Below are 8,997 nucleotides of genomic sequence, written 5' to 3' on the forward strand. Positions count from 1 at the left end.
TGGGGGCTCTGTTTGACTCTGTATTGAGAGAAGCTTTTCATGCTTCCTCTCTATAGTTACAGAAGAAGATCTTTGTGCCTTAAATACAAGGTAGTCCTCATTCAATTGAAGGACCAACTCTCCTTTGTCCACATTAATCACATCTCTTGTTGTGGCTAGGAAGGGTCTTCCAAGGATATCGGATTCATCCTCCTCCTTCCCTGTGTCTAGGATTATGAAGTCAGTAGGGATGTAAAAGCCTTCAACCTTCACTAAGACATCCTCTACAATTCCATAAGCCTGTTTCCTTGACTTGTCTGCCAATTCTAGTGAGAATTTAGCAGCTTATACCTCAAAGATCCCCATTTTCTCCATTACAAAGAGTGACATGAGGTTGATTCCTGACCCCAGGTCACACAGAGCCTTCTTAAAGGTCATGGTGCCTATGGTAGATGGTATTAAGAATTTTCCGGGATCCGGTTTCTTCTGAGGTAATTTCAGTTGCCCCAAAGCATTCAGTTCATTAATGAGCAATGGAGGTTCATCCTCCCAAGTCTCATTACCAAATAACTTGGCATTCAACTTCATGATTGCTCCTAGATATTGAGCCACTTGCTCTTCAATAATATCTTCATCCTCTTCAGAGGAAGAATACTCATCAGAGCTCATGAATGGCAACAGTAAGTTCAGTGGAATCTCTATGGTCTCTATATGAGCCTCAGATTCTTTTGGTTCCTTATTAGGGAACTCCATGGTGGCCAGTGAATGTCCATTGAGGTCTTCCTCAATGGAATTCACTGCCTCTCCCTCCTCTATAGGTTCGGTCGTGTGGGGTATATTGATGGCCTTGCACTCTCTCTTTGGATTCTCTTCTGTATTGCTTGGGAGAGTACTGGGAGGGATTTCAATAACTCTTTTACTCAGCTGACCACTTGTGCCTCCAAATTTCTAATGGAGGACCTTGTTTCATTCATGAAACTTTGAGTGGTCTTAGTTAGATCAGAGACTATGGTTGCTAAGTCAGAGAGGCTCTGCTTAGAATTCTCTGTCTGTTGCTCAGTAGATGATGGAAAAGGCTTGCTATTGCCAAACCTATTTCTTCCACCATTATTATTATTGAAACCTTGATTAGGCTTCTGTTGATCCTTCCATGAGAGATTAGGATGATTCCTCCATGAAGGATTATAGCTGTTTCCATAATATTCTCCCATGTAATTTACTTATTCCATTCCAGGATTCTCAGGATCATAAGCTTCTTCTTCAGAGGAAGCTTCTTTAGTACTGCCGGATGTAGCTTACATTCTGGTTAGACTCTGAGAAATTATATTGACTTGCTGAGTCAATATTTTATTTTGAGCCAATATGGCATTCAGAGTATCAATCTCAAGAACTCCTTTCTTCTGAGTCACCCCATTATTCACAGGATTTCTTTCAGAAGTGTACATGAACTGGTTATTTACAACTATTTCAATGAGTTTCTGGACTTCTATAGGCGTCTTCTTTAGATGAAGAGATCCACCAGTAGAGTGGTCCAATGACATCTTGGACAATTCAGACAGACCATCAAAGAATATACATAAGATACTCCATTCTGAAAACATGTCAGAGGGACACCTTCTGATCAATTGCTTGTATCTTTCGCAATCTTCATAGAGGGATTCACCTTCCTTCTGTCTGAAGGTTTGGACTTCCACTCTAAGCTTGCTCAACTTTTGAGGTGGAAAGAATTTGGCCAAGAAGGTATTGACCATCTTTTCCCAAGAGTTCAAGCTTTCTTTAGGTTATGAGTCCAACCATATCCTAGCTCTGTCTCTTACAGCAAAGGGGAAAAGCATAAGTCTGTAGACCTCAGGATTAACTCCATTGGTCTTAACATTGTCACAGATTTGCAAGAATTCAGCTAAGAACTGATGAGGATCTTCCAATGGAAGTCTATGAAACTTGCAATTCTGCTGCATTAGAGAAACTAATTGAGGCTTAAGCTCAAAGTTGTTTTCTCCAATTGCAGGATGAGATGCTCCTTCCACGGAAGTCAGAAGAGGGTGCAATAAAGTCACCAAGCATCTTCCTTGCATCTCCACTATTGTTGTTATTTTCGGCTGCCATAACTTCTTCTTTTTCAAAAATTTCTGTAAGGTCCTCTCCAGAGTGTTGTGCTTTAGCTTCTCTTAGCTTCCTCTTTAGAGTCCTTTCAAGTTCAGGATCAGCTTCAACAAGAATGTTCTTATTCTTGTTCCTGCTCATATGAAAAAGAAGAGAACAGAGAAGAAAAAGAATCATTTATGTGAGTAGAAGAATAGAAGAATGAGGTAGAGATAGAATGAGAAGAATTCAAACACAGAGAGAGGGAGAGGGTTCGAATTATAAGAAGAAGAGAAGTGTGTTAGTAAATAACTAAAATAAATAGAAAGAGATGAGAGAGAGAGAGTTTTCAAAAATAATTATAAAGAAAAGAAAAATATTTTTGTGTTTATTTTAATTATTAGTTAGTATTCAAATTTATTTAAAGAAACAAAATTAAAATTTAAAACAATTAGTTAATTAAAAATATTTTTGAAAAAAAATGTTAATGGTTTTCGAAAATTAGAGAGAGAAAAGTATTTAGGTGGTTTTGAAAAAGATAAGAAATAGTAAAACAAACAAAAATTCAAGTAGTTAATTGAAAAAGATTTGAAAATCAATTTTGAAAAGATAAGAAGTTAGAAAAGATTTTGAAATTGATTTTAAAAAAGATATAATTGAAATTTATTTTGAAAAAGATTTGAAAAGAAAATTAAAAAGATTTGATTTTTGAAATTAAAGTTGATTACTTGACTATCAAGAAACTAAAAGATATGATTCTAGAATTTAAAGATTGAACCTTTCTTAATAGGCAAGTAACAACTTGAAATTTTTGAATCAAACATTAAATGCTAGCAATAATTTCGAAAATATGAACTAAAATTAAGAAAAAGATTTTGAAAATTAATTTTGAAATTTTCGAAAAACATGAAAGAAAAAAATGAAAAAGATTTGATTTTTGAAAAAGATTTGAAAAGATAGAATTTTTTAATTTGAAAATTTAACTTAACTAATTAGAAACAACTAAATTTTAAAAAATTTTGACTAAATCAACTCAAATATTCGAAATTTATGATTGAAATAAGGAAAAGATATATTTTTTATTTTTGAATTTTTAATGAGGAGAGAGAAGAACAACAAATTGACACAAAACATAAAAATTTAAGATCAAAACAAAGAATGCATGCAAGAACACTTTGAATGTCAAGATGAACACCAAGAACACTTTGAAGATCAAGATGAACATCAAGAACATATTTTTTTTGAAAATTTTTAAGAAAAGGAACACATGCAAGACACCAAACTTAAAAATTTTTTAAACTTTAGACACTAATAATTCAAGAATGCATATGAAAAGAAGGAAAAGACACAAAACAAGAAAATTTAAAGATCAAACATGGGAAATCATCAAGAACAACTTGAAGATCACAGAAGAACACAATGCATGAATTTTTCGAAAATTTAAAGAAAAATTAAAAACATGCAATGGACACCAAACTTAAAATTTGACACAAGACTCAAACAAGAAACATAAAATTTTTGGTTTTTATGGTTTTATTAATTTTTTTTTTGGATTTTTTTCGAAAATTATTTTGGCTCAGGTCCCTCAATTTCAGCCAGAAAATACCTAAAATTACAAAAAAACACACAAACTCATAGTAAAGTCCAGAAATGTGATTTTTGAATAAAAACTAATAAAAATATAATAAAAAGTAACTAAATCATACTAAAAACTATGTAAAAATAATGCCAAAAAGGGTATAAATTATCCGCTCATCATTTATCATGAGGGCTTTTCTTTAGGTTGTAATGGGGCTAGGGTAAAGATAAGGATGCATATATGGCCAAGTGAGCTTGAAATTTGAATTCTTGATTAAGCTAAGCTCTCACTTAACACACACATAACAACCTATACAATTCTAATATACAACCTAACTACCCATTCATTCACTTTTTACACACTCATGTATTCTCTTTTAATCCACAACCCATATGCATTGGTTATTATTGGATTCACCTTGGGGCATTTTGTCCCCTTTTTATTGCTTTTTTTTTCTATATATATATATATATATATATTTGTTTCTTTATTTTTCTTTTGCTTTTCTCTTTTGATGAAACATATACAACAGTGCCAATGCATATGGTTTAAACATTTAATACATGATTATGTACTCAATTCCCAATATTTTCAATAAAAAATTACAAAAACACACTTTTACCTCTACCAATGTTCCCAAACTTCCCTCCTGCTTAAATGGCACACACCGTCACTCGCCTAAGCTAATCAAGGATCCAAATCAAAGGACATTTATTATTTTTTACTTAGGGGTATTGATGTGCTAAATTAAAGAATAAAGGGGGTTTAACATAGGCTCAAAATTAGTTAACAATGATAGATAAAAGGGTTAAGGCTATTTGGGTAAGTGAGCTATTGAAATAACGACCTCAATCATATAAATAAATTTATACACAAAATAATGGACAAATAAAATCAAACAAATCAAGGATTGCAATCATAGAAGGAGAACAATGCACACAAGAATGGAAATAAGTGGTTATATGATGTAACCACGCTATTGGGCTCAAAACTCACATGCTTGTATGTTCTTAGCTCAAAACATTTTCCAAAATTAATTCCTTCAAGCAAGTTTAACACAAAAAATTTTTTAAATTGGTAGGGTGCCCTAAAAACAGTTTCTTGGAAAAGAAATCATCACCCTAACCAAGTATTCCTAGCAAGAAACAACTACCATTCAAAAAGTGTTTAAATGAAAAAAAACTAGCCATTTAATGCAAATTATTCTAATTAACAAAAGAAATTTTAAGATTTGGGTGTTGAAAAGAAGGGTTGTTACCTACGGAAGTCGGTAAACGACCTCCCCACACTTAAAAATTTGCACGGTCCTCCGTGCTATCAATGATGAACAGTGTGGGTTCGGGAGTGTTACTCGCAATGGCCATAGAATGGTGAGACAAGGACGTCTCCTTGTTCACCTCTTGATTACTTCTTTGCCATGATCCGAGGTGGACTCTGAATTGGCGGTTTCTGCCGTAGGTGAGTTGGTGAATCTTGCGGGAACTTCCTTTTCTGCCTCATCAATGCGGCTAGAGCTCTTCAACCGCTTAGCAAGTGGGTTGGCCTTCGAGGAAGTTTGCACCTTGACGGTTGTTCTTTGAGTTTCTCTCTTTGTAGATGGCTTTTTGGAGGTCTTTTCCTTTCCTTTTAGTGGCCATCCTGAAAGGAAGAAAAGAGAAAAACATTAATCTCAGAGAGACAACAACCAGAATTAATACAATGCAAGTAAAGATTAATGCCACAAAGGAGTAAGGTGTCCTGAAGACATGACAGCTACAACATGTCAGCAAGACAACAATATGATCATGGAGGCATAACACTAGCATGAGATGCAAGAGTGGAAGAAGCATGCAAATACAAAACATGAGAAGAATAAACTCAAGCATCGATAACAACAATGATAAACACATGCAAGAATGGTGGAAATTATAGAAAAACTGTTGGCTTAACTAACTCCAAGACAATGAAGTTTAGAAATTGAAGAATATGGGGTTAGAAAGCATTGAACCACTCATTCTTACATAGTGCTACAAGCATAGCAAACCACAAACCATGAGCAATTGATGATGTAAAATCATCGAAAAGACGCTCAATGTAGCGCAAGCATTGTGAAAAAGAGGCACCAAGTTGAAAGAAAAAGGTCAACATTGAACAAGTATGTCATTGGCTCTTTTTCACAAACACTTGGTGTGCAAGGTATAAATAACAAGCAAGTTTAATGAGTTCAAGGGGAATATGCCCAAAATAGAATGTCATTTATCATAGCACAACAAGCTAAGAGATATGAAAGAATCTACCAATTCAAAAGTAAATGAGATTCAACACCCATACAATAAAATAAAAGGGAAGAAAAGAAACAAGAGTAGACAAACAAACAAACAACAAAATTAAAATGCAAACAAAACAAAGAGAGTAAAGTGATTAAGTGCAATAGTAAAGAATTTAAATAGAAACAAAAGAGAAAGAAGAGAAGTGCAACTATGAAAGGAGAGAGAAAATGAGGTTGAGTATAAGTGAGAAAAGGAGAAGAGAAAGAGAAAAGCGAGGAGAGATAAAAGAGGAGAGAGAAATGTGGGACCACCGAAAGTGGTGGTCACCGGTGGTTGAAATCGCCGGTGGTAGTGAGCGGAGAAGAAGTAGTAAGGAGAAGGAAGAAGAAAGGAAGGAAGAGTAGAAGAAAGAAAATAAAGAAAATAATTGAGGAAAGGAAGAAAACAGGGCAGCGTGCCCTGTTAGCTGCGTCAGGCATGCGACGCGTGCGCTTCGTCCACGCGTACGCGTGAAAAAAGGTAAAAGCAAGTGAGGCGTGAGCGTCATCCATGACTACGCGTGGAAAGCAAAAATGGAGGGGGACGCGTACGCATCATCTAACACGCACGCGTGGAGTGAGATTATGCTCCTCGCACAAAGACAGCACAAAACTCGCGCAACTCTCTGGTTTTTGTACCAGGAGTTGCAAATTCAGCAAACGACGTGTACGCGTCGTCCACGCTCATGCGTGGGTGTGCAAGATGAACAAGTGACGCGTACGCGTTACCGATGCACACGCGTGGGATGCATTGTGCTCCCAGTATGAAATTCGCACAATTCCATCACAACTCTCTGGTTTTTGTACCAGGAGTTGTGAAAATACAATCGACGCATACGCGTCGTCTATGCCCACGCGTGAAACGACTAATTTTTCTTTAACAACATAAGGGAGACAATTATAGCACACTCTTGGCATTCATTCAAGCTAGATACTTCCAGCACACTTAGAATTTCATGCAATAATCAAAATCAAGCATTTTTCTTCAAAATTTCCAATTTAACCAATACCAAGATCAATGAAATCCTCATGAAGACTCTAACAAGCACAAAAAATCAAACAAAATCAACTCAACAAAATCAAACAATCACAAAATCAAACAAAGGCTTTAAAACTACATGCAAGAAACTATATACAAGGAGGATCATACCACGGTGGGGTGTCTCCCACCTAAAACTTTTCTTTAACAAACTTAAGTTGGATGGTCATGAGCTTAGGATCATCTTCTTGGAACATCCTCAAGGACATCCATCTTGTCCTTCTTGTTGGCTTTGGTAAGAGTGTCCTTCAAGGAGAGATGCTTCCACTTGTCAATTGCACCATGATTGAGTGCCTTGTTTACTTGAGGATATGGAAGTCATGGATCCTTCTCCTTTTCCTTGATAACTCCTCTTATGCCCAAATTCCTACTGACACTTTGGTGCACGAAATCGTGATTACACTTTTCACAACTCCACACAACTAACCAGCAAGTGCACTGGGTCATCCAAGTAATACCTTACGTGAGTACGGGTCGATCCCACGGAGATTGTCGGCTTGAAGCAAGGTATGGTCATCTTGTAAATCTTAGTCAGGCGGATTCAAATGGTTATGAGGTTTTGATAATTAAAAGATAAATAAAACATAAAATAAAATAAAGATACTTATGTAATTCATCGGTGGGAATTTCAGATAAGCGTTTGGAGATGCTTTGTTGCCTCTGAACCTCTATGTCCCTATTGTCTTCATCCAATCATGCGTGCTCCTTTCCATGGCAAGCTGTATGATCCTCTCGGATTAAAAATACCAGGTACGGTTTCTGCATGGCTAATCAACTGTTGGATTTCTCGTCTCGGATGAAAAATACCAGGTACAGCTACCGCACGGCTAATCATCTTTCGGTTCTCACTAGCATCGAAATAGAATCTCTCTATCCTTTTTCACACTGTCACTGTGCCCAACATTTGCGAGTTTGAAGCTCGTCACAGTCATCCCTTCCCAGATCCTACTCAGAATACCACAGACAAGGTTTAGACTTTTCGGATCTCACGAATGCTGCCAATTGGTTCTAGCCTATACCACGAAGGTACTAATCTCACGGACTCGGTCCGTGTATTAGAGACCCAAGAGATTATACTCTGGCTATCGTCCAATGACTACGTTGAACATCATGTAGACCGCTTGTGGTTGTCAGGCACGCGGATCTTGGCTAAGCGAGTAACGAAGATAGTGGGTGATTGTCACGAGTCACCCCTTCATTCTGACTTAACAGAATTAAGTACGAGAGTATATCTTGGAGAAGAAGTAGACGTGAATTGAAAGAGAAACAATAGTACTTGCATTAATTCATGAAGAACAGCAGAGCTCCGCACCTTAATCTATGAGGTATAGAAAGTCCACCGTAGAAAATACATAAGAGTAAAAGGTCTAGGCATGGCTGAATGGCCAGCCTCCAAAGTCCCAAGATAGATCAAAGATATGAATACAATAGTAAAAATTGCTATTTATACTAAACTAGTTACTAGGGATTACAGAAAATAAGTAACTAAGTGCAGATAGTGTAGAAATCCACTTCCTGGACCCACTTGGTGTGTGCTTGGGCTGAGCATTGAGTTTTACACGTGCATAGGCCATTTCTAGAGTTAAACGCCAGCTTGGATGCTGATGAGCGGATAATTTATACACTTTTTGGCATTGTTTTTAGTATATTTTTAATATATTTTAGTTAGTTTTTATTATGTTTTTATTAGTTTTTAAATAAAAATCATATTTCTGGACTTTACTATGAGTTTGTGTGTTTTTCTGTGATTTCAGGTATTTTCTTGCTGAAATTGAGGGACCTGAGCAAAAATCTGATTCAGAGACTGAAAAAGGACTGCAGATGCTGTTGGATTCTGACCTCCCTGCACTCGAAGAGGATTTTCTGGAGCTACAGCAGCCCAATTGGCGCGCTCTCAATTTCGTTGCAAAATAGATATTCTGGGCTTTCCAGCAATATATAATAGTCCATACTTTGCCCAAGATTTGATGGCCCAAACCGGCGTTCCAAGTCAGCATAGAAATTCTGGCGTCAAAACACCAGAACTGGCAT

The sequence above is a fragment of the Arachis ipaensis genome, chromosome B09, assembly GCF_000816755.2.
Source record: "Arachis ipaensis cultivar K30076 chromosome B09, Araip1.1, whole genome shotgun sequence".
NCBI classification, from domain to species: domain Eukaryota; kingdom Viridiplantae; phylum Streptophyta; class Magnoliopsida; order Fabales; family Fabaceae; genus Arachis; species Arachis ipaensis.